The following is a 26,073-nucleotide window of genomic DNA, read 5'->3' as shown; positions in this document are numbered from 1 at the left end:
GCACCAAGGTACAAATCCAACCTGGCAAGAGGTAGATGATTCAAATCAACATCAAAGGCTTTATTCACAAACCCCTCCTCCACATCCTACCCCCCTAAAAAAGTATCTCAGCATTTGGGAAGGAAACTCAATATGATCTGTGTGGAACAAGCCCTTGTGGGAGGCAAGTCCATCAGGCTGCCTTCTCAGTAGGAATTAATCCTCCCAGCCAAAGCCTGCATTCCCAGCCAGCCAACTGCAACTTCCTCAGAGCAGACAGTGAGTTTGCAGATATGTGATATGACTTAATACACAGCCAAAGGGGATGCCACGCATCTGACCTATTTTAAAACACAAAGTGTGGAAACAACTCTCAGCAAGAAAATACGAGCTTTACTTTCAAGTGCAGGCAGGCCAAAGCAGCCCAATTATTTACCACCCAAGATGCTAAGGAGGAAAAAAAGTCTCTCAACTTCAAGCGTTGTTACAGAGTCTCAGAAATATTCATGTATCTAATTAGCAGATGATGATCCTCATATCCTTCACTAATGCTTTCCCCTCCCATTTTTTTCCTGGCCATCAGCAAGCTCAAACTACAAATCTCATGAACTGACCACGTTTAATACAGCAATGTTTTTGTCTAGCTTGTGTTATGTTGTTTTCTTATTTACTTTGGAAATAAGTAATATGTTACTTAAACATAAATTAGTTGGCATCAGAAAGATACAATGTCAGAAAGCAATAATACAGAGACCAATGTGTGTTTAACTTCCAACTCAGCTTTAATTTTGTAGTTCCACAAAAGAAAAATAGGCTTTTTGTGCTCTCTCCATCATAGCAAGCATAAATATCACTAATGCAGAAACAGCATGTTACAAACGTACAAAAATTGTTTCCCTATTTCTATAAGCCTGTCCCCAAGAACTCCATATGGGAAAAAAAACCCCAAACCTACACCGAAAAAAAACCCCAAGTACAGACTCATTTTGAGCCATTTGAATTAACCACGTCTTTTTCCCTTATTGTATTTTTAAATACAGGGATTAAAATTGTGATGTGTAACTTGGACCTTAAAAAAAAAAATAAATAAATCAACGTCAATGTGTTTTTTCTTCTTTCTTTTGCAAAGGAACTTGTGCAAGAATCACCTTTCAGCATATCTGCTACGATTATTGGCCTGGTCATAAAAGAAAAAAAAGAAAAGCAAAATAAAAGCATAAGTGTCTAACGCTAGAAGTGCCTAAGGTAGCAAGAGCCAGCCAGGAGCCTGCCTCCAGTGACATCTATGAAGATGTCCCTTCATGAAAAGGAAATGTTTGCTCCCTCTCATGGCTGATTTTAATGAGATTCATTGGCGGAGACAGCTATTCATGCAGAGCAGTTATGATCCCCTCAGACTTTCATTGACCTTCAGGGAATTACAAAAGAAGGAAGGGATTTCAGTTCCTGGAAAGGAGGAGGGAGAAAGGCAACCCCCCCCCCCCCACCCTATGCTATAAAAGAATTTCTAACAGCAGGGAAAGAAGGCATCAAATCAACCGCTGTCATTTTAAATATTTCCTACAAAGGAGGAAATATGCTTTAGTGCAATGAGATATCCAGCAGCGGATTTTTATGTAGCAGGCTCAAGAATTAATCTCTACGTTCAACCCTGCGCTACCACTGCTGAGTCAGCACCATTCTTTGAAATGACCTGATTCTGTAATCCCGTTATTAATATCATGAAAATGACTTTCCTCTTTGCTGTTTTGTGCTCTCAATGGAAAGCCACGGAACCAAAATGCATTAGCTCTCACAGGTCTCCTCTAGGATTATTTGCATCAATACAAACTGAATTAATCATGGAGACATTTGAATAATCACCACTCGCATGCTAGTGCCAGAGCTGTGTCAGGAGCTGCGCTTCACTTCTGTAAAACGTTGCATTTTATTTGTGTTATCGTCATCTGAACCATGCATATTTTATTATCCTCTATCAGGATGAGATCTTGCCATCTACCTTGTTACTCTTTGCTTATTTCCTGGCGCATTCTATACACTCTGCCTGCTTTCTGTTGCCTAATCAGCAAGCCTAAATTTTTAAGTGGCACATGTTTAAATTTATGCATCCGAAGAGGGGAATTCACTACAGGAGATAAACAGAAGAAATACTAACATAATGGAGACTCCCTTTATTTTTGCAAGAACATTGACTCAACCTTTGATTTGCAGCGTTTTAAATAGCTACAGCTTTTAACTGCGGAGAGGAGAGAGCCTACCAGGTTACCAGAGGGTTGCTTTGATGGCCAGTAAAATTTAACTCTTCTTTCTGAGCAGTGCTGTAATTCAAGTGTGCTGCAAATGTGAAGAGTGAAGTGCTCTAAAAAAATTAAAAAAAAAAAACATGATAAAATTGACCAGTTCTAATCCAACTGAGGTGGTAACCAGAGGGTTCAAAGCAATTTGCGGAGCTTGTTTAGCAACCTAAACCCTAAAGATTTCAGCATTTGTAGCAATGTATTAATAACCATTTTAAATGCAAAAATAACATTTAATTTCAAAACATAGAAATGAAAGAACTCAGCCAGCCACTGTCAGAACTCTGATAGAAGTGCTGTACAGTTCGTTAGCATATTTATTCTGAAAAAAAAATTAAAAAAAAAAAAGAAAGATGCTTCATGAAACAAAAGCAACCAAAATTCTCACAAGCCAAAGGGCACACTAGGGGCTCGCCAAATGCTGGGATATACTGCTGAAAAAAGTCACAACTCCCTCAAAAATAATCCATAAACACATATGAAAGAGATGCAACAGGCACAATTGTGATAACAAGCAAAAGCAGGAGTGAAACAAATTACTTGCTCTGAAAATAATGGTAGAATAATATGTTTATGCCACCGTTAAACATGGTTGAAGCAAGCTCATGAAAGAAAGAGATCATTATCAAAGAGGACTCGGAGTAACTCGAGTGCCACACACACAGCTGCCACGGGCTCTGGAGGAAGGATGGAGGCAGTAGCCCCTTCCAGTCCTTCCAGCTTTCAGGCCACCTGTGTTGCAAAAGAAGCACATTTTCCCAGAGACACAAAATTTCATGATACAAACAGCCTCTGGAAAACAATAAAGGAACCGCCATGCCAGAAACAATAAAACTGGAATAGCAAAAAGCAAAAATGTATTAAAAACATCCAACCAAAACAAACATTTGACTTTCGGTGGAGTAAATATATTCATCTCTCTGCCTGAAAGGAGGCAAGACCTATCATTGATGAGGGGCAAGGCCTTTCATGAAAGTACAACAGCCAATTTACACAAACATTCAACTGGGCTATTTCCTCGTTAATTTTCTTCTGAAAGGTTTGGTTTTTTTTTTTGCTCTTTGTATGTGGAAAACAATGCTTCATAAAAGTACACACAGGGAAAAAAAAAAAAAAAATCAAGTATTTAATCCTACCCTGTTACTGTACAGCTCCAGTTACCATAACAACTTGCTGTAGCTCTTCTCCTAATAGGCTTAGGGGGTAGCTTGTCCACAAAACCATTTTGTAAGTGGAGCTACCCTGAGTATACTATTCCACATCCATGCAGCCTCTCTGTTGCCAGAAGTCAAATCTATTTCGTTTTAAGTGTGAATATAATTCTCAATATTTTGAGATTTCACGCCTAGAAAAGTCAGACTACGGGAACTGTTAGTCATCACATCACTTATCACTCAACGTGGCATTGGATTCATCATTTAAAAAAAAATAACAAAAAAAAAAAATCAGCCTTTACCCTACAACAACTCTTTCTTGGGTATCTTTAATTCTTCTTCTTTAAGAAAGTACTGCAGCTGTGGAGAATGATTGTGAAATCTGCCAAAATCCTGTGGGTAAAGTTGGAAACACGGTGCTCAGTTTGGGGCTTTAATATTTTTGGAGCTCCATTTCACAATACAGACATTCTTTCATGTAATTTATTATTAAACATCAGTTTCCCTCAGCCTAATTCTGGTAGGAAGCGTTTGTACAGAAGCTAAGATGGAGCTTGATGTCAAAGTACTTGGTTTGAAAGGAGGATCCTCAAAATATCTTTTAGATGTTTTGAGCTCTAATAATTCTTTTATGAATTATCTTTTCAAGATAATTATTCTCAGGGCCTCAGTGTGAAGGAAAATGTGTACACTCAACCTAGATCCAAGACTCAATGGCATCTCAAAGTAGCAGAGGAGAGGTGCCCTGGCTAATTCTACAGGATCAATATCACAAGATCTGGTGAAAGTCTGGATGGTGATGACTTCCCCACCCGAGGGAACCAGGATGAAGGTGGGCAGTGCTCCTGACCTACAGAAATGCAACACCCCCACAGTTCCACTGGTTTTCTGTGCACTTTTCTGTACTCTGAGACATTTGAACCACTTTGACAAGTGAAACAACAAAATTAGAGTCCGTTTGAAGGATTTTTTTGTAATTTCTTTGATTCCTTTCTAAAGGCATTTCCTAACCTAAATCCTCCCCCACTGAAGATTATTTCTATCAGAGTCATTTGTACCTGTAAAGTTCTTTCAGCTCTTCAGATTTGAGGTGTGTCATTTTATGAAGCGTGATGTTTAAAGCATTCCTGAATCAAATTAAACGACGTGACATACTTGGACTTAATTTGATGTGTAGAGACCATTATTATCTAGTTAGCAATCTCCTCTCAACTGTATGTATTTTAAGAAGATCACTACAGGAAAAATGCTGCAGTGTTTCAGTGCCCATACAAGTCATTAGCTAACACAGTAGCTATCCTTAAATGCTGCAGTGTTTCAGTGCCCATACAAGTGCTAACACAGTAGCTATCCTTGCCCATAGACAGAATTTTGTCTTTTAAATTAACAAGCGATGAAGAACAGCAAGATTTTTTGGATGTAGGCATCCTAAGTGGTTCTAGTCTAATTGATGAGCCTGCCCTGAGCAGAAGTGGCAGGGCAGCAAACACCACTTTGCTGATCTCAGCTCAGCTCTAACATCAGTAACGTCCCTGCTGCAAACTTAATGAAGGACAGGGGAAGTACAATGAGCAGAATTTGATTTCAGACCCATTAAAATGCTGGAGATTGCGTTGTGACAAATAAAACCAGCAAAATGGGTACAAGAAGCAATTATTTCCAACTTTAAATATTACAATGAAGAAATCTAAACTAAAATAAAACGTACTTGAAGTTTCCTTGGAAAAACAGCAACATCGAATTCTTGGAAATTCATTAATCTCCACAATATGGTCCAGCTTAATGTTGCAAATTCCTCAACATGTAGAACTAAGCAGCCTTCTAGGGGAAGGGAAGGAAATGCAATGTGAAAGACTAAGAAGAGGTGAAGAAATAGCATCAGTAGAAACTGAAGGTTACCAGAACCTTACAATTCCAGTTACCTCCGTGGTCAAGTTAACAGGTTTTCACTTGTATATAAACTAATGCCTCATTTCTATTGAGAAACAGATGTGGGATTCATACAATTCCAGTTACCTCCGTGGTCAAGTTACTAACTTTTCACTGTATATAAACTAATGCCTCATTTCTATTAAGAAACAGACGTGGGATCTGTGGCAATCACTAACCACTAGACAGTCCACTTAAATGAGGGACCAAATAAACACTCCTTTAGGAACACATTGCAAAAACCAAATCTGTTGTCCAAGACACTTTTCTCTAAGACTTTCATACATCCTCTTCATATGTCTGTCAAACATAGGAACAGGACAGTGCCAGAGAAATGCTTGCCTCATCGTGACCCTCCTCTGAACAAGGCTCCCAGTAAAGCCATAGCATGGTCAATCACTTCAAAGATCAAGAATGCTAAAGGCATTGATATACTGAGATACTGTAACAGCTACACATCTACAAAAGACATGAAGAACCAGGTGCAGAGCCACATTCAAGGATACATGGAAAGTCAGCTGTATTGCCATCACATGAAAACCACGTTTGACCAAGTGAGCTTCTCCTTTATAGAATCATAGAATGGTTAGAGTTGGAAGGGACCTTAAAGATCATCGAGTTCCAACCCCCTGCCATGGGCAGGGACACCTCCCACCAGACCAGGTTGCTCAAAGCCCCATCCAGCCTGGCCTTGAACCCCTCCAGGGATGGGGCAGCCACAGCTTCTCTGGGCAACCTGGGCCAGTGTCTCACCACCCTCAGAGTGAAAAATTTCTTCCTATTATCTCATCTAAATCTCCTCTCTTCTAGTTTAAAACCACTACCCCTCCTCCTATTGCTCCACTCCCTGATTAAGAGTCCCTCCCTACTTCTTGTGTAGCCCCCTTTAGGGACTTGAAGGGGCTATGAGGTTTCCCTGGAGCCTTCTCTTCTCCAGGCTGAACAACCCCAACTCTCTCAGCCTAGGAGAGATGCTCCAGCGCTCTGAGCATCTCCATGGCCCTCTGCTGGACCTGTTCCAACAGCTCTGTGTCCATCTTATGTTGGGGTCTCCAAAGTCAGACACAGTATTCCAAGTGAGGTCTAAAAAGAGCAGAATAGAGGGGCAGAATCACCTCCTTCACCCGCTGGCCATGCTTATCCTATTCCAAACCCAGGCTTCATGCTGTTCCTGATGTTAAGAGTAACAAGAAGCTGGATGTTGCACCAATTCATAACATCCTGAGTAGCACCACTTGCAAATTACTTCCAAGGAAGTAAGTACTTAGGAATTTGTGGGAAACCTGATTAGATGGTGAAATGAATCAGTGTTAGAACTGCAATAGACTTTGATCAGTTTAAAAATGGCTTGTTTGAACATTTGAAATCATTAGCAAGGTGCAAATGGGAGTGATATAATATAGCGTTGAGAGCAATTAGATTGGAGTTCATTTTGTAGTGTCTATTGAGTACATTATTTTTATCTGTTTTAGAAACATTATAATACTTGCATAATGGATGCGACACCCATTCTCCTTGAACGCTATTACAGATGTCTTTTCAGTAATTTTCATACACATGAAAGCAGCAGTAAAAATAGTATTTGCTCATAACTTGATCTTTCTCTGAGAGAAAGCTGAAGATTTCAGTGGATCAAATACTTATTCTGCCTTCCAAGCTCTTTAGACATTTATCCAAAGATCTACTAAAGCAATCAATGCAAATCGAAATGAAACTTTAAGACCTAGATCTAGAAGGTATTTAGATTGATTTGGTTTAGAAAAATCCAACTACACATATTAAATAGAACACAACTTCTCTAGAAGGTATCATTAATCTGGAAGTTACAGCTCCAGTTTCACCCAAAATTTAGAGTATTACTTTTACAATAAAGTCAAGTAAAATGAACACGCTCCAGAGAGATTCTATTCGGAAAATATAGCGATCAAAGTCCCAGAGATTTCTGATATTCATCAAATAAATATCATATTTTCTATGTGAAATTCTGATGACTGCCTCCCTGCAGTCCTGCCTCCTTCTCCAATTATGAAGACTTAAAGCACTTTCATACCACATTGCAGCAAAAAGCAGTTGGGAAATATAGCTGTTTTAATAGCAGCCTGTAGGAAAACAAACACATTGATTGTAGTGGTCTGAAAATCAAGGCAGCTCATAGCTCAAGAAGTGACCCACTGACAGACAATCGGGTTTTCAACATCCTGTTGTTCCACCTAGTTTAATATTTTCTTTCATTAGAGTAGATCACTTTAAGGGCCTGATATGAACCGTTTCAAACTCAACAGCAGCCTTTCCACTGTTATTAGTAAGCTTTGGATCAGACACCTAAGCATGGAAGTCTACATACATGGAACAAAAAGTAGTAGAAACCAGGAGTAGGACTGCCTACCTATGGTCTTTGTGCAAAGAGCAAAAAACATACAGAAGCAGATTAGTAAGTGGGGGGGAATTAGTTTTTTTTTCTAACAGCTGTGCTCACCACAAGTCATTTCTAATATGCAGCACTTACCATCAAATGGACCACCTCAGTCTTTCAAGTAGTTTTCCTCAGAGTACCTGTGTGCAAGGCATGGAAGTACTTCAATCTTCATTTATAGATAAAAATTTGAGACACTGAAATACGTTCACGAATAGAAATCTTGTGGCAGTAAAGGAAGATACTAAGACAAACCTCTAAGTTCATACAACCAACATTTTCATCCCCTCCTCTTAATTCTTTTGCTTACTCAGGCACTGGTGGGATGTTTGTCTCTGTACCATTCCCCCTTAAAAAGCCATAGCTTCCTTCAAGGAAGCATCAGGAGTTGAGACCAGTGGCACCAGCACGCTCCACAGTGGCTCTGGGTGGGGAGTAATCCCAAATCAGAGAATAACTGCCTGTTTCTCCAAGCCCTAATCCAGGTTCCACAAGCAGATTTTTGTCCTTTCTAGGGCAGCACTGACACAGGAATCTGCTTTTGGCACTTCCCATCCCTGGAGGGGTTCAAGGCCAGGCTGGATGGGGCTTTGAGCAACCTGGTCTGGTGGGAGGTGTCCCTGCCCATGGCAGGGGGGTTGGAACTCCATGATCTTTAAGGTCCCTGCCAATATTAACCATTCTATGATCCTGTGATTGTCCAGAGCACCCGCAGCAGCTCTGCTAGCAGGTTGGAGGAAAGCAGCGTAAAGGCAGCAACCTGCGCTGTTTAATGTTGTAAAATCTCCTCATCTGCCAGATAATTTAGCCTTTTACTGAACTTTGCCTAAATCCTTAGAACAAACATATTAACTACATACCGAATCAGTTTCAAGGAAATGATGACTTCTGCCCTGATGCCAAGTTTTCACTCGGGAGCTGAAATTTTTTGTTGTCAGGCAAATCAAAACCTGCTGTTCCCCTTGTTAGCACTGCGCGGCTATCAAACTATTACTTCTCATTCAAACCCTTCCTAAAAGCTCAGCTTGTTTCAACATCCAACTGAGGGGGGACTAAATCCACGAACTTCATTCATTCTGCTTTTCCAGTCAGATGTTTCATAAGACCCACACAGTAAGCATGGCCTTTGTCATGTGTTTTGTAAAGCAGAGAGGACACCAATAATCAGCAAAAGTAGCAACAAAAGGTTAAGAAACAGAGTCGAGCTAATCAGAAAAAGAGGTTTTCCCAGCTTCATAGGTATTTCTGATACTTTTTTGTTACTGGGCTTCCCTCCTGGAGGACGTGGCAACACGGAGGGCAGAGCAAAGCAAGGCAATCCAGCTCAGGAGCTACCACTAGTTCACATGGGGTGGCTGAGAAGAACAAGACTAAGTGGAATTATCCCAAAGCATTTCAACTATGAATTATTTTTCCAAACTAAAACGTGCAAAATCCAGAACTGTATAATTTAGAAGTCTTCTGTAGAAGATTGGCCATGTTCAAAAAGTAGCAAGAATGACATTTCTCTTCTGCAGATGGCCAGATGGAAAATAAACCAACAAGCTTTTAAACACCATTGGTCCATCCTAGAGAGTTTCATTGTTTTGAAGAGGGAGGGGTTTTTAATATTATTTTCTTTTAAACAATCAGTCCTACAAGAACGTCAAGTCACTTAAAACAGAACCAGTAAAATAAAAACAAGAAAATTCTGCCCTTGTTGGAAAATGTGTAATCAAATGAAAGCCAACAACAGTGAAAGCAAGATGATTTCAGAGACAGTTAAATAGAGAGAAGCTCCCAGAGGACCTTACTAACAGATGTGGATAGCATATTACGCCATTGTTATCAGGCAAAACTATTCTCTTTGCTTGTAAATTAAGTTAATGTGTCAGTATCAATACTTGGGGATTTGAATAATAAAACAGATTTCAATTACCAGCACATCTCTGTACCTGGTGAGGATGGAGCCTGTCGTATCAGGATGCATCCTGCACAGTATTAGCCACCTACAAGTGATTTCCCTGTTCATCCACTTCTGCTGCTCCCAGGAGAACAAAACGGGAGCAGGGGAGGGAGGGGAAGGTGAGGTGGGTGGCAGCAACGCTGCTTCTGATGGTGGGCCCTAAACTGAGCCCCCCACGTAGAGTCCCAACAACACCCACATGGCAGGGCTGAAAGACAAGTAAAATTAAAATCATAGAATGCTTTGGGTTGGAAGGGACCTTAAAGATCATCAAGTTCCAACCCCCCTGCCGTGGTCAGGGTCACTTCCCACCAGACAAGGTTGCTCAAAGCCCCATCCAGCCTGGCCTTGAACCCCTCCAGGGATAGCTAGGGCAGCCACAGCTTCTCTGGGCAACCTGTTCCAGTGTCTCACCACCCTCACAGCAAAGAACTTCTTCCTAATATCTCACCTAAATCTCCCTTCTTCCAGTTTAAAACCATCACCCCTCATCCTATGGCTCCACTCCCTGATAAAGACTAAATTAGGGCCATCCTTACAACAGTCAATTGAAAACATCCCCAGGACAGATCCCAACAGACAGGGCAGAGCCCAGGGGTGTAGCACATACACACAAGGGGTGAGAAGCAGCACTCGGGAGCCTCATGTCTAACCCAGCCAAGAGAGAAGGAACCAAAAAGCTTCTTCAGCTCGCCTGCTGCGGCCTCGCAGCTCATCCATCTTCTCCAGTTTGACCCCCACCATGGGTCTGGCCAGTGGCACCTCCTCAGGACTCCCTGCCCTTCACATCCCTCTCCTCCAAGAACTTCCCAGTGCCAGATCCAAGCGACGCAAAACAGGCCAGGATGCTCCTCAGTAGAAACAAGGAGTTTTCCCCCCCATCTCTACAGCAAAAAAAAACAGGAAACTTGTATAATTAGTTAATTTAGACCCTGTAATGCACGTTGTCTTATGTTCTGACATTAAAGGATGTAAGAATCATTTAAAACCTGGAAGGCAAATCCACTGTTGGTGGAAACAGCTGACTCCAGTGACATTCAGCTTGTTTATGCAAGCAGCAAATTTGGCCTGGCGTGTACTTTTTGCTCAACGCTTCTGTCAAACAATGCAGAGCAAACAATATTTGGCTTCGTCTCACTCTGGGCAGAGCGACTATTTGCACCCAGGACTTTTTTTCTCTTTGCCCGCCAGTTTGAATTTTCCCCCAGCCCAGGCTTTGATGTACCTTTATAACAGCTGCAAAACACATTTCATGCCAAGGAGCAATTTGCAGGCACAGCACTAGACGTTTCAGAGCATTGCCAGTTATTCATACAGTATTTTTTCTGGCAGCTTTTCGAAATATACCACCATAGAACTGTCGTCTCTCACAGTAACAAGTATTTTCATGCATTTGTCTTGTCTGTGAAAATAATTTATAATTTTTTTTTACCACAACAGAGAACTCATCCTAGCAACACGGAAATTTTAAATCTGATAGTTGGCTTTTAATAGCGCTAATTCTAAAGCAGTCTTAATGAAAGCTATCTTGACACACGTGTACAAAACATCTCTTGCAGGTAACAGAAAGGCAGCAACAACAACAACAACAAAAAAACCCCCTTACATCTCCCACTGCATGCTTCAGCTGACCTACCTTCCCCCAGGGAAAGAATGCAATGCCTGATAAATCATATGCATGCTGTGAAAGCAAAGGCTCATCTCTCTGTGCCTGCTCCTCCTGCACAAAATGTACAAAGAAGTGCTTCTAATTTGGATAATAATTCCACATAGAAAAGGTTTCTGTTAAGCAGGCATAGGTCATATGTACTCATTTACTTGAAACTCCTAAAACCAGGCTAAAACAGCTCTGAACTTTGTAATTCATGAGTGATTTCACCATAAAGAGATGGTAAATCATTATTTTTTTTAAAACCCATACCTTGCACTCATACTTGACTCTCAGCAGCATTAACAGCCAAAACCAAAGCCATTCACAGCAGCTTTGCTCAATGAGAAGAGTTTCCACCACAGGCAAGCTTCTGGAGCACGAGAGGATGACTTAATTCAGTTGCCTTTTAAGACCGCAATGTACTTCCTACAAAGCTGTCCAAGGGCAGTTTCATCACAGAATTTAAATTCCATTGATGTTCAACTATCAGCAATCCGTTCCAACAGGGCACCATTTCTAGCCTTCTGTCTTTCCTCAGTTCAGCAGGAACATCACTGTTTTGTCACTTTTTGTTTCACATCCCAGGAGGCTCAGCCATCACCCTGAGCTACGTTTTCAACATAGGAATCAGACAACAGAATCTCATCTTCTGGAAGACGTCCATCTCCGCTCACCAAACCCACCCCACCTCGTTCACCTTGTCAAAACCCCATCTCATCAGACTTAAAGGCAGCCTGATGTTCTGGCTTTTAGAAAAGTACTAATTCATCCCTGGGGCTTGGGCTGGAGGTACTTCCAGGAGAACCTCTTGAGAAGAGTTACCTGCAGCAAATTTCAGCTCACCAGCACAGACGCCTTCTGTCCTGGAAGGCAGGTCAGCCCTGGCTGTCCAGGAAGGGATGTCCTTCCCCCCATCTGCTCCAGCCCCAGAACCTCTTTGGGAAAACAGAGGAAAGGAGAAGCGCTGCCAACTCGCCACTCTGCTGCTGCCCCCTCGTGCACCGTCCCCAGCTGCCAAGCCATTTGATATTCAGTTGGCAGCAAACATCTTGTTCTCTCAGAGAAAGTAAACTAATTGCCTTCATTATTACTGTTGTTTCTCACATCCCATTTGTGCTTTGTGCCACTTGGCTCTTTTGATCATTCATCTTAAATATACACAGGCTTCAATCCATTTAAGATTTATCAGTGTTGTGTTCCGCAGGTTAATACTCTTCCCAGAAAGTAAGATTTCTTATAGTTTGATAGTATTTGGATAAGGAGTCGGCGCCTCCCTTTGCACCTTATTTACTTTTCCCCCTCCCTCCACATATCAGTTAATAAAAAAATATGGATGCAAAGTGTAAGAAAATCTTAGGAGATAAGAGCAACTGCAGATACATAGAGAGAAGTTAAACACCATCACCTAGAAAATCAATAGCAAAGTCAGAAAAACTTCCAATCTCTTGATCTAAATCCTAGACAGACTCAGGAAAAAAAAAAAGTATTTTATTTCTAACATCACCTTTCATTTATGACATATTTCTCATTTCAGTTACTTGAAATACTTTCAACAGTGAAAGAAAAAAATACGTGATGAGCTCTCCTTTATTTTCCTGGTTTAGTTTTAAATTAAAAAGAAGAACCTAGCATGATCCCTAAATCCTATATTTCAAAATTTAGGTTTGATTAAAAAAAAGGAGAGATCAAATGGGCAGCAGAAAGCATAGAAGCTTTTTGTTTAAATGAGGCAATTTTATTAAAAATGGAAGAAAAATCTCTACAAGTATTTCTCAACTGTATCTTGCCAAAGATACAGAGATATAAAATACAAACACTTGACTCTAATTTGGTGTCCAGAATAATAACTACATAAGAACAATAGTCAAAACCTAAAGATTGAGTTTTCAGGATCTTCTAACACAGAAAACTTTGCTCAGAAGCATTTTTGGCTAACTATTTGATAGATTAAAGAGATACATATACCCAAAATGATCAGAGCAGATAGAGCAGTAACTAGGTAGCCTTCAAGCTGTCATTTAAGAGACTCAGACAACAAAAAAAAAATAATAATAATACAGCCAGCAAAGCAGCTGGATGCACAATTTATTTCCAGTCTCTTTTCTCATATTAAAGACTATTCCTCTGTCATAGCAGCAACATTAATTATATTTGGAGCAGTGAAACAATGAAAACATCATCACCACCACGCTATAATTGGCCCAGGGGAGGGTGGCATTAGGGCATGTTGGATCTTTCTGTTGGAGGAAGATTGTGACTCGTTCCTCCAGTGACCCTCACCCCGAAACAGTTCTTCATCTGAGAGCTCCTACACCTTTCCTTGTATCTACTAGTCTATCCCATCACACTTAGGTATCCTAAAACACAGTAAGCAAACCCAAAACAAGCAGACAGTCATCCCTACTGGATTCTCCTCTGGCTCGTAACACATTGTGGGTTTTATGAGCAATTGCAATTAAATCATTTTGTGATGAAACTTTTATTGAGAAGCACCATAGGAACAAAACCAGCAGCATAATTCAATTTGTTTTCTCACTAAAGATACGTTGTTGATCGGTATTTTTCAAATCAAGGCCTTCCACCCTTGTGTCTTGTAAAAGACAGAGGACATTTCTCTAACCTCATTAAGTTCATAACAAAGACCAGAAGGAATACTGTCTTCAGTTTTCAAAAGATGACATATGGTGTGTTCCACAGGATTGTCAGAACTAATCTCTGAAATCTTCACCTTAAATTGGCTGACAACTGTGCTAAGCTAAATTTATTTTTGTATTAACCCTTAGGAATACCAAGCACTTTCTAGATTGCCAGCAAATAGTAAAACTAGTAACCTTTGCAATTCTATCTCACTCTTCGTCTGAAAGCCTCAAGGCAGAGTACTTCTGCCAATCTTCAGAACATCCAGTAGGAGAGATACCAAAGCCACTTTAAAGATACAAACATAGAGTAACAAATCGAGCAAATTAGATAGCAAGATAAGATTGCAATTCAAGGACAGACTAATGGAGCTAATTTCCCAATTCCTAGCTCGTAGCTGGAGACAGTCTTACTGTTAAAGGAAGAATTTCCCAAATGTTTGCCAGACCCGCTACAGTAGTTTTCATCAGCCAGTTTGAAAACTTTTGAAAACTACCATTTTCACCTTCACAGAAAGCCATCCACACAAGGCACCCCAGTCTTATGGGCTTTATGAAAGCTATTCTGGCTGGGACCCAAAAAGATATTAATTCTAACACTTCCATTCGCGTATGTCAAGAATTTGATGAAGCCTGGGAGACCTCTCCCTTATTAGAGAGCCAATTGCTATTGTCCCGAGCAAGGGCCTTTAAGTGAGATGCTCAAAAATATTAAGCAACTTGTTTCCCCCACCCAACCACCCGTCTCAAATCTATAAATGGATAAATCATTCTATGAGGATTCTATGAGGAAAGCTGATTAAATACTAAAAGACTTGGTTATTACAGCCAGCAATCACGTAGACAGGACGGGACTTTAGTAAAAGGAAAGTTTTTCCATTAAGCGCAGAGTCACCAGGTAAAACTTCTCCTTCCATCATTCCAGATGGTCTCTCCTAGCTTTTTTCTCAAGGTTGTTTCCAGCATTGCTCTGCACAGCGTGTGAGGCTATCGGAAAAGATCAATAAGATCAGGGAACACTAGCAAAATCAGTTTTAACAACACTTCCAGACTTATATTTCTCAGAAACCAGACAATGTAGGCGTTCTTTAGCCTCGTAGCCAAGAAAAGGAAAGCTTCCATCTCTAGAAATTATCTCCCTTTGATCACTTCTTGATCAGACACAACAGCTCCCCTCAACTCTATCTAGAGAAGGTGCCTTAAACCTTCCTAGGTTTTCTTTGCACTGAGGTGTATCACGACATCATGCTGTTCCAAGGTGAGGTATTTTTCTCATAAAACATTTGACTAGAAGAAGGGAAAAAAAAAAAAAAAAAGAGAGCCTCTTTGGAAACAAGGAATATCTGTTGCCCCCAAGGTATTTTTTGTCCCCTCAACCATGAGTTAGAGATTCCTACACATTTTTAACTCTAAACCTAGCTCCTCACAGCTTCTTCCTAGCTGTATTTCCATAAGCAGCTACAACCCATAATTCTTTTTGATCTGCACATTCATTGTGTTTGACTGTAGTGTTAGAAATCACAGCCCATCTGGGTATGGCTTTTTTTTTTTTTCTCTTTATCCAATTCCTGTTTATTATGGCTAACAAGAATTTGCCTCTGCATTCTCCCCAAGCTGTGAAAGTGTGGTTATTCAATCGGGATACATAAAGATAGTTCCAGAGATAATCTCAGATTCAACAAAAAAAAAATATAGGCATTCACTTCGTGAACAAAAAAATCTTTAGCTGGTGCTGTTCAGGCAACAACATCAACCCTCACGCAGTCTTTGGGAGACAGCCCTTGGCTTCTCTGTGAATAAAGAGTCTTCAGAGCCAGAAAACACCCTGTCACGCACCAAAAATTAATCTCGCAAGCTCCTCTAGGCAGAGAGGAAGAAACAAAGAAAACGTTCGAGTCCCTTTTCCATCACACACACATAATACACAAGTGGAGGAGCAAAAATAACACCAGCACAAGCCCTTCATCTAGCAGCTCATCACCCTCCGTCGGAACTGCGAAAGCAAAGACTCTGTGGCAGCTCGGTATTGATCGCAGATGGAAATCGCTTCACCATTTTCCCCGCACAAAGAGTCTCGCCGTGACACCGCGAGCATTTTTTGTGATCTAAAAGTTACTCGGCTCGACAACACAAAAGAGGCTTTAGCTTCAACAGGCCCGAAAATTAGGCCGCTAACTCCATTGTGCCGCAGCCTATATTCAAAACTCGCCGCATTCAAAGGCATTAGAAATGCCTATCTACTGCTCAAAACCATACCTGTTGATTTTATGGAGGGTTTTTGTAATTTTTTTGCTGCTGTACAGTCATAATAGCATAGGTATGTCTAGGTATTTGTCAAATTTATTTCAATTATTCCCTAAAAGTTAATGGTGACCTTTTGCAGTAGGCTAGTACAAGTTCAGTATCTATAGACTTTTTTGCAGAGCTCTGCAAGAGGCATTCTCCAAAGAAATACAGACATTTATTGATGAAATTCACATCATCAAAATACATGAAGTGTTACACCGGAGAATATTGTCAGGCTGGAAGATCAGACAGGCACAGTTGGCCAATAATTAATATCACTGCACTGACAAGTATATATGGCAGTGTATTGAGCTATATGCATGAAATGTTTATATCCTGCATAATATCAATTTCAACACAAAGTAATATGTAATATATAAATAATTCTCTCCTGCAATGATAATGGCTTCCAGTTAGACCTCGTATACAGTAAAAGCTCGTGCCTGTGCCAAAGTGCTAAGTGAACACAGGACTGTATCAGCAGAGCATTCGAGAGCCAGCAGGCCCCAGGTTCTCAAACATCTTTGAATCCAAGCTACATTGGCAAAAGTACTCTGCTTTTAAACCAAAGCCTTGACCTTTCTGGGGCAACAAAACCCTCTACCGTGTGTTGCCATTTTCAAAGACAGGCAGAAATAGTCCTTTCTGCAGCAGGTTCACAGAAAGGAATTCCAGTTTGTTTTCAAGTGAAATACAAATCTGTTTTCCCCAGCAAAGAAGTGAAATGCCAAGGGCAGGGAAATGGTTACTGCTGGCCCTGTAAGATGTTGTCTACTAGGTGAAGCTACGGAGCTGGCCAGGGTCTAGGTGTCCCAAGCCATGTTTAGGACAACCTCCAAAGGCAAAAAGAGTGATAAGGAGCTGTAGCTTACACAATCCTTCCTACTGGTTTCAGTAATCCAATTGGTATTACAGTTTCTGGCCACCCTCCAGTAGGCTCAGATTCCCAAAATGTGTTCAGCCCTGACTCTTTGACCTTTCTGGGGCAACAAAACCCTCTACCATTTTCAAAGACAAGCAGAAATAGTCCCATCTGTAGCAGGTTCACAGAAAGGAATTCCAGTTTGTTTTCAAGTGAAATACAAATCTGTTTTCCCCAGCAAAGAAGTGAAATGCCAAGGGCAGGGAAATGGTTACTGCTGGCCCTGTAAGATGTTGTCTACTAGGTGAAGCTACGGAGCTGGCCAGGGTCTAGGTGTCCCAAGCCATGTTTAGGACAACCTCCAAAGGCAAAAAGAGTGATAAGGAGCTGTAGCTTACACAATCCTTCCTACTGGTTTCAGTAATCCAATTGGTATTACAGTTTCTGGCCACCCTCCAGTAGGCTCAGATTCCCAAAATGTGTTCAGCCCTGACTCTTTGGGAGGGGAAGCAACTCTCAAACAACAGCACGCTCTTGTATGAGCTGCTGGAAAGAGAGACAGCCCAGCAGAAGAGAACACTCTTACCTCTTCCTCACAACTTCCAGGCTTTGGTGTTTTAGCAAAAGGTTCACAGAATCATAGAGTGGTTTGGGTTGGAAGAGACCTTAAAGATCATCCAGTTCCAGCCCCCCTGCCCTGGGCAGGGACACCTCCCACCAGACCAGGTGGCTCAAAGCCCCATCCAGCCTGGCCTTGAACCCCTCCAGGGATGGGGCAGCCACAGCTTCTCTGGGCAACCTGTTCCAGTGTCTCACCACCCTCACAGGAAAGAATTTCTTCCTGAAATCTAATCTAAATCTTCCCTCTTTCAGTTTAAAACCATTCCCCCTCATCCTATTGCTACAAATGTCCTACCATTCATCTTCATGACCACAACATATTTAGAATTCTCCTTGATGACCGATGAATGGGACCCCACACACATCTGCTGCCTTCCCTTGACTTTCGATTCAGCCAAGCTTTAACTAAATCCCATCATTTAAATAATCATGACACTAACATGAACACTTGCCACCACTACGTTGCTTACTGTTCTTGTATCTGCATCAGGTCCATTTAACCTACAGCATCTCTGAGATGAGGACTAATTATTGCTTTGTGTTTGCACTCCAGCATGATTGAGCCCTACTTATGAGTGTTTAAGATAATAATTGCATACTTGTATAAATTGCCACAGAGACAATTCAGGCACAACTACTTTTCTTCAGTACATATAAAAAAAATATCACTTTCCTGTTATTTGGAAAAGAAGATACAGCATTGAGGACAATAGGAATTAGCAAATATATATATATACACACATATCAAAGTCCCTGTCTAAAAACTTCAGGCCCTAGCATCAAATTTTCATGCTTCAGCCTGTTCCTATCCCAAACAACACTCTAGTGAAAGCATAAAAGAATTAAATGAAGCTCATGAAGTAGCCATCCTTGAATTTTTGGTTGAAGATGAAATTGCATGCAATTTTTACTATTTATTTTCCACTATTTGGGGTTGAATTAACTTGATATTTGCAAGATTTGAGTCTAAACCAGAAACTACGTTTGATCTAGCCTCAAGTATCACAAACGTGATCAAGTCCCTACTGTTTTTCCAGGGGAGCAATTTTTTTTCATGGAAAATAAGTAAAAATTTTAATAGCTCCTCTTTCACCCAATACTTCATATAAATGATGGCATACATTAACAAGACACAAGCTTTCCAAAGCGTTTATGATAGAAACATTTCAGCGTTCACACATCAGTGTTTCAAATTTGTTTCTAGTAGCATCACAATTAATTATTTTTGTTCTCCATCAGACTACGAAGAGTTGAGTTTTGGGTTTTTCTAAAGTGAACAATCTGAGAAAAAGTGGGTATTTTGACCTAAAAAATAAATTACCTAAATTTAAAGTAAATCTCAATCTAAAGTAAATACGAAACCACACAAAACGATTATGAGACAGTTAAGGTGCTACAGAAATTAAATTAACCTTCCTCAACAGCCCATGAGGAAGGAAAGCTGGGCTATCAAGATCAGCTATAATTGTTTCATGCAGATGAAACCCAACAATTCAGAACTGATCGTGTAATTCACAGTTAGTGTGCGGGTGTTAATGTGCAATACCTACATGAGATAGGCTCTATTGATATATTTTGAAGATCCAAAACCCGTTTTTTTTGTAGTGATTGTTTAGAGAGATGAGGTTTAAGCTTGAGCTTAGCATCTTAGAAATGCCAAATCAGATTTGAACAACTTAATATATTGTTGTACTAAACACCCTGGGTTTTTTTTCAGAGAGCAGGAGAGGTTAATGTGCAATACCTACATGAGATAGGCTCTATTGATATATTTTGAAGATCCAAAACCCGTTTTTTTTGTAGTGATTGTTTAGAGAGATGAGGTTTAAGCTTGAGCTTAGCATCTTAGAAATGCCAAATCAGATTTGAACAACTTAATATATTGTTGTACTAAACACCCCGGATTTTTTTCAGAGAACAGGAGAATGTTCCCTGAGATGTTACAGATTAAGACATTAAAATATGGGAAAGCATAACTGTGCCCCCTTGTGTGCATTAATAACATCATACGACAGGTCTCTAACACACTCCGTGCTCCTCTGCCAGCTTAGTTTTCACTTTCTGAAACTTTTCCCGGAATTTAGCTAACTCTGAGAATAATTCCATAACGAGTAGCACAAATGTGACAGGTAAGAGGCAGCAGAGGGAGACGCACCGTAGGCCAGCCCTCCATCCCCGCCGCTCGCCAGCGCTGTTTGCCCGCGATACCCTCCAACACCCCTCCCAGGCAGAGGAAAGTAAAAAGCCAAATTCGAGCTGAAGGGAAGAACAAAGTGAAACATGCCCGCAGCACACCACTCATTCAGTATTCGCTGCCCCCAGGCCAGCAATGCTGGGGAACAACCCCACAGGCTGTGCTTAACGCCGCCTTTAATATGCTTAGCATAAGCCTTTTTTAAAGTTTTTTTTAAATTTTTTTTTTAAATAAGCTATACTGAGCGAGGAGATTTTTTTTTTATTTTAATTAACAAGAATGGAGCACAGTCTCCAGAACTCCAAGGAGTGTTTCCAAATAATGGAGGAGTGGTTGGTGTGGCAGCCCCTGAGCTTTTCTAAAGCAGTGAAATAAGGTAACTCCCCTGTCACTGGAAAACGACAGAGGACTCCACTCAGACCACAGGCTGATGTACCCCCTCAGAGGGGAGCTACTGAAGATCTTCAGGCAAATTTGTCCCCCATTCAGAGTGACGTGACTAAATACCACTTAGATGAAGTCAAAAACAGAAGTTACGGAATTTCTCTGCTTTTAAACAAGTTAATTTTGAAGTACCACATGGATGAACAGAGCAGACGAAAGCCTCCCTGGGTACAGCACTGAAGTTCTCTTTGTGAACAAGCTAGATTCCCAAATAATTATATAAAAAAGGATTTCTAATTTAGACCATAAGGTTTAATTGTATAAAAATCACAGGTTCGATACTAAGGAAAAAGAAAAAAATAAAACACCACAACAACAAATTTTAAGAGGATTTCAGTGTGTAAAGCAGGGAATAGTTTTCTTTGTTCCTTCCCTCTCCCCACCAGAGTATTTATGCTCTTGGCAGAGTGGGACAGAGCAGTACCTTAAAACAATATGAAGAATTGGCCCATTTATCCAGTCTATCCAGATCCCTCTGTAGAGCCTTCCTATCCTCAAGCAGATCAACACTCCCACCTAGTTTGGTGCCCTGTGCAAACTTACTGAGGGTGCACTCAATCCCCTCATCCAGATCATCAATAAAGATATTAAACGAGACTGGCCCCAAAACTGAGCCCTGAGTTCTGGACAGACTAAAAGTCCACCCTCCGGAAATCCAAGGTGGAGGTTTTGGTAACTTTTGAGAACTTGACCATTTCATGGTCACTAAGCCCAAGACCGCCTCCAACCACCACATCTCCCACTGGTCTTTCTCTGTTTGTGAAGAGTAGGTCTAGTGAGGCACCTCCTCTGGTAGGCTCACCTACCAGTTGTGTCAGGAAGTTATCCTCCATACACTCAAGGAATCTCCTAGCCTGTCTGCTCTCTGCTGTGTTGTATTTCCAGCAGATATCCTGTAGGTTAAAGTCCTCAACCAGAACAAGGACTGGTGATTGTAAGACTTCAGCCAGCCGCTTATAGAATACCTCATCTGCCTCCTCATCCTGATTAAATGGTCTATAGCAGACTCACAGCACAAAATCTCCCTTGTTACCCTTCCCCTTCATCCTTACCCAAAACACTCCAATTTATCATCACATGAATCTAGCTCATATACAGTCAAAACACTCCCTAATGAACAGAGACACACGTTTGCCTCTCCTGCCTGGCCTGTTCCTTCTGAAGAGCTTATAGCCATTCATCGCAGCATTCCAGTTGTGACTGTCATCCCACCACGTTTCTGTGACGGCAACTACATCATAGCTGTCCTGCTGTACCATGGCTTCCAGCTCATCCTATTTATTGCCCATGCTATGTGCATTAGTGTAGATGCACTTGAGCTGGGCTCCCAATTTCACCCCCATCCTTGGCCCTTTACCTCCAGGCTCGTTACCATTGGGTCTGGTTTTATCCCCTTCCCCCTTCACTTTTATTTTAAAGCCCTATCCATGAGCTTTGCTAACTCTTGGCCTAGTACCCTTTTCCCCTTTCGGGATAGGGCTTTCCCATCATTCTCCAGCAGACCCGGTGTCCTGTAAATCAAACTACAAACTGAGTACCCAAAGCCTTGCTGGTAGCACCAGTTACAGAGCCATATATTGATCCACCTGATCATCTTGTTTGCCCATTCACCAGTCCCCAAAACTGGAGGGGCAGAGGAGAACACAGTTTGCCCTCCTGAACCCTTGACCAGCTGTCCCAGAGCCCTGAAATTTTTTTTCATTGCCTTCAGACTTCTCCTCACCAGTTCATCATTATGTACTGTAAGACCAAAAGGGGGTAATAATCCGAGGGCCATACCAGGCCAGGAAGCTCTTCCCCTCATGGAGCCTCCCCTGCTCCTTTTTCCCTAAGGATGGCAGGGTGTTGGTCCACTAGTCCATTTCCTTTTCACATTCCCACATGGTCCTTAGTCTTTCCACTTCCTCTTTAAGCTCAGCCCCCATGCTGAGCAGATCATGGACCTGCTCACAGGGCACACAGGCGCTGCCTCCACTGTCCTCCTGTAACAGTGACAGACATTCCATGCAGCCCCTCACCCGGACGGCTGCATGTTGCTGCGGCAGGTCAGCCTGGCATGCTTTATTCCTTTTAGCTGTAGCTTCAGGCCAAGTGAAGACCACCCCGGATGTTTCTGTTCCCTTCAGCCCAGCCTGCCTGAACTCCCCCTGCATTCACCTCTCAGGCGCCGCCATTTTGTGGAGGCGCCGCCATTTTGTGGAGCCGCCGCCTCGCCCCGGGGCTGCGGGCCTGCTCCGGCCGCGTTTAAATCCCCGCGCGGCTCCTGGCCTTGCCTCCCTTCCGCGCCTGATTGGTTGTCGCGGACTTCCGGGTTCCCGCTGGGGCTGGGAAACCCCTCTGTGCGGCCACATCCGGGGCTCTCCCCGGGCTCACCTCAGGGACGGGCGCCACCGGCTGAGGGCCTGGTGCTGCTGCGGGCAGTTATAAAAAGGTATGTTAGTATGTTCTCGTACACAGACATACGCACGCCAAGGAGTGAAGGTGATGCCTAAACCGCCCCCTTACAGAATTTCAGAAGGAATAGGATCTCACCCTTGAAAAAGGGAGGAAAAAAGGTTCTGAAAAAGTTCTGTGTGACATAGGAAATACATTACCAAGCTACAAACACGGTAGCTGCATTAGGTAACCAATGTATTCTCTTTTCTGTCTACATGACCTGTATAGTCTCTCCAAAGACACTCACCTCACTGTGGGTGTAAGTTATCCCCTCCGTGGTGTGTGACCAACCACGTGTGCTGCTTCAGGAGGTTCATTTGAGACACACGGCCACAGAATCTTCATGGGTGGAAGGGACCTTTGAGATCATCAAGTCCAACCAAAAAAAAAAAAAAACCCACAACATAACACAAACCAACACACACACACACCCCCACCCACAGAGAGACAAAACCCAACAATCTCGGGCACTAGAGCATGCCCTGAAATGCCATGTCTACACATTTCTTAAATACCTCCAGGGATGGTGACTCCACCACCTCCCTGGGCAGGCTGTTCCAGTGCCTCACCACCCTCTCAGGAAAGCCATTCTTCCTAATATCTAATCTGAACCTCCCCTGCCCCAACTTCAGGCCATTTCTTCTGCTCCTGTCATTATTCCCTTGGGAGAAGAGGCCAACTCCCACCTCTCTACACCCTCTTTTCAGGCAGTTGTAGAGGGCAATGAGGTCTCCCTTCAGCCTCCTCTTCTCCAAACTCAACATGCCCAGTTCCCTCAGCCTCTCCTCACAGGACTTGTTCTCTAGACCCCTCACCAGACCCATAGAATCCAGAACAAACTGTGCCAGGGAGGCTACTTTTGGGGCAATCAGCCCCACTTTTACCTTCCCCATTCCAGCTATCATTGTAGAGGAGGAAGATCATAAAAAGGAGAAAAACCCTGGAGCCTACAAAAGAAAAATTAACAAAATAGCAAGTCTGCAGAGGTGCAGGCAGAGCCTCCTGGCCAGAAATGGAGGAACCTGAGACAAGTTCAACCATCCTAAATATTAGTGATGATAAGACAACCTTGCTGTCTAAAATCCTTCCACTCTGATTACTATGAATAAATATCACATTTTAAGAATCTGTGCAGATGAAGGACATTGAAATTATTTTTATAATCAAATCTTGAAGTGTTTGGGGTTTTTTTCTTTCACGTTGATTGGGCACTTTGAAGAATCAAAAAGCCATCTTGTCTAGGCCGTGCTTTAGCAGAGAAAGGTGGGACCAGATGGTCCTTGAGGTCCCTTCCAACCTGGTATTCTATGATTCTTGAATAGCATTGCTTTTTCACAGAAAACATCAGGTATTCATGTGCTTTACTCAGCAGACGTTATAAATGCCAAAAATCTTCTGAAATACAGGCAAATTGGTATTGAGCTACACCAAGAGAAGCTTAAAAACCTATTTGAACATGTAATGGAGAGAGTTTTAGCATATTGAACAAACTTTAAGAATCCCATTCTTGTGCTGTGTGCAGAAAAAAAACCCCCACAAATTACTCCCTGAAGCTGGAGAATCTGCTTTGATAGAGTTTTATGTGGCTAAGCATGATTTAAGATGGAATAGTCTTTTTTTTTCCATATAATTTTCTGTTTCTCCCCATTCTCCCTCCACTCCAGAAGTTCATTTTCAAGCAAATCAAGAGAAGTAGTTTTCACCTTGAATTGGATTTTAAACACCCAGCATTACAACTCTTTTAAGTAAGACTGTGAGCACAAATGCCTCCCTCAGTCAGAAAAATCTGTTGTGAGAAGTAAAATTTTAAAACTGTTTAGCTCTCAGGTAGCATCTTCACTTTAACTGCCTTTTTTTTTTTAAATAAAAAATAAAATAAGAAAGAAAATTCCATAACTCCAGTCTGCAAATGGATCCAGTCTGCTTAAGGATCTCCAGTCCCCTTTTGACACAATAATCCTTCAAACATGTCAATGTGTGCCACCTTTCCAACCTTGACTTTGCCATTTTCAGTCATTGATGATGTTCCAGTATTGATCATTCCTCAAAAGCCGAGGAATGATGCACCTGCATGGATTTTGAAGTAGAAGGTTGACTCTTTATTCGCTGTGAGGTCATCCTCCTCACCCAAAAACCTGAGACCTTACTGGGTCTAGGCTGAAGTTAAACCATCTCTTACATCAACCAAGGAATCACAGTTGGCACTTTGAAAGCAAATCCCTTGACTCCTCTTCTCCTTATGAGGATAAGAATATACCAGCTATACACTATGGCCCTGTTCATTATTTACACCTGGAATATAGTTTTCCTCAGCTTTGCCTTCCTTGGAAGAGTTGTAAATGGATAAACTGTCCCCCTGTAATATGAAACAAATCCTATTCTCACAAAAATATCCCTAAAATGCAAATAAAGACAGAGACATCTGCTCTCTTTTCTCCCAGAGGAAAACACTTCAGGCCAAAAATACACAGGCAAATCTGACATTTAGGGTCTAAGGCAGTATCTCCATTGAATGGAGATAGGAGAAGGACAGCAGAACAACTGTCTGATCCTCAGGAGTGCCTTACATGAAGAAAAGACTTGTCAGATTGCCAGCGGCTGCAGGAGGAAGACCAGACCTTCTCCTCCTTCGAAACTGGTGTAAGGAGAGTTAATGTCCCATAAACAGCACATTTTAAGGGCAAAGCTCTAAGGTAACTTCAGCTAAGGACACATTTTAGGTAAGCCAACAATGATTAAATGTAATGATTAATAACTAAGCCGTGTTCCAGCACACGAACTCCATTGAAACGCCTTTTAATTCCGAAATATTTATCTTAATTCTCTCTGAGTAACCCCCAATAATGCAGGTTCAGCATTTACTGGGTTGGAGATGCAGCACAGACTATATGTCTTTCCTCAGATAATATTTTGAAAACTACTCAACTTTGCATTATTTTTTCTGCCTGTCAGCTGGAAATAGAACTTCCTCCAAAGGCTCTTTGTAGGTCTAAAATCATCACAAATTTTTATATTGCATGTCCTAAAGTATTATTATGCAATCACAGATTCCTCACACCTCTCTTTCCTCTGCGGATCATACCAGATACGATGTTGCAACCATCCCCTAAAACGGCCTGTGCTTCTGTTAAAATACGTTTTCCAGGAAGAAAAGCCTCAAATTGAGGATTAAAAAAAAATAAAAATTCTGAAAACTGACTTCTCTCTTTTGATTAAAAGGCAAAAT

This window comes from Calidris pugnax, unplaced genomic scaffold (assembly GCF_001431845.1).
Source record: "Calidris pugnax isolate Ruff unplaced genomic scaffold, ASM143184v1 scaffold114, whole genome shotgun sequence".
Taxonomy (NCBI): Eukaryota; Metazoa; Chordata; class Aves; order Charadriiformes; family Scolopacidae; genus Calidris; species Calidris pugnax.
The sequence above is the reverse complement of the archived record's forward strand: the minus strand, read 5'-3'. Positions refer to the sequence as shown.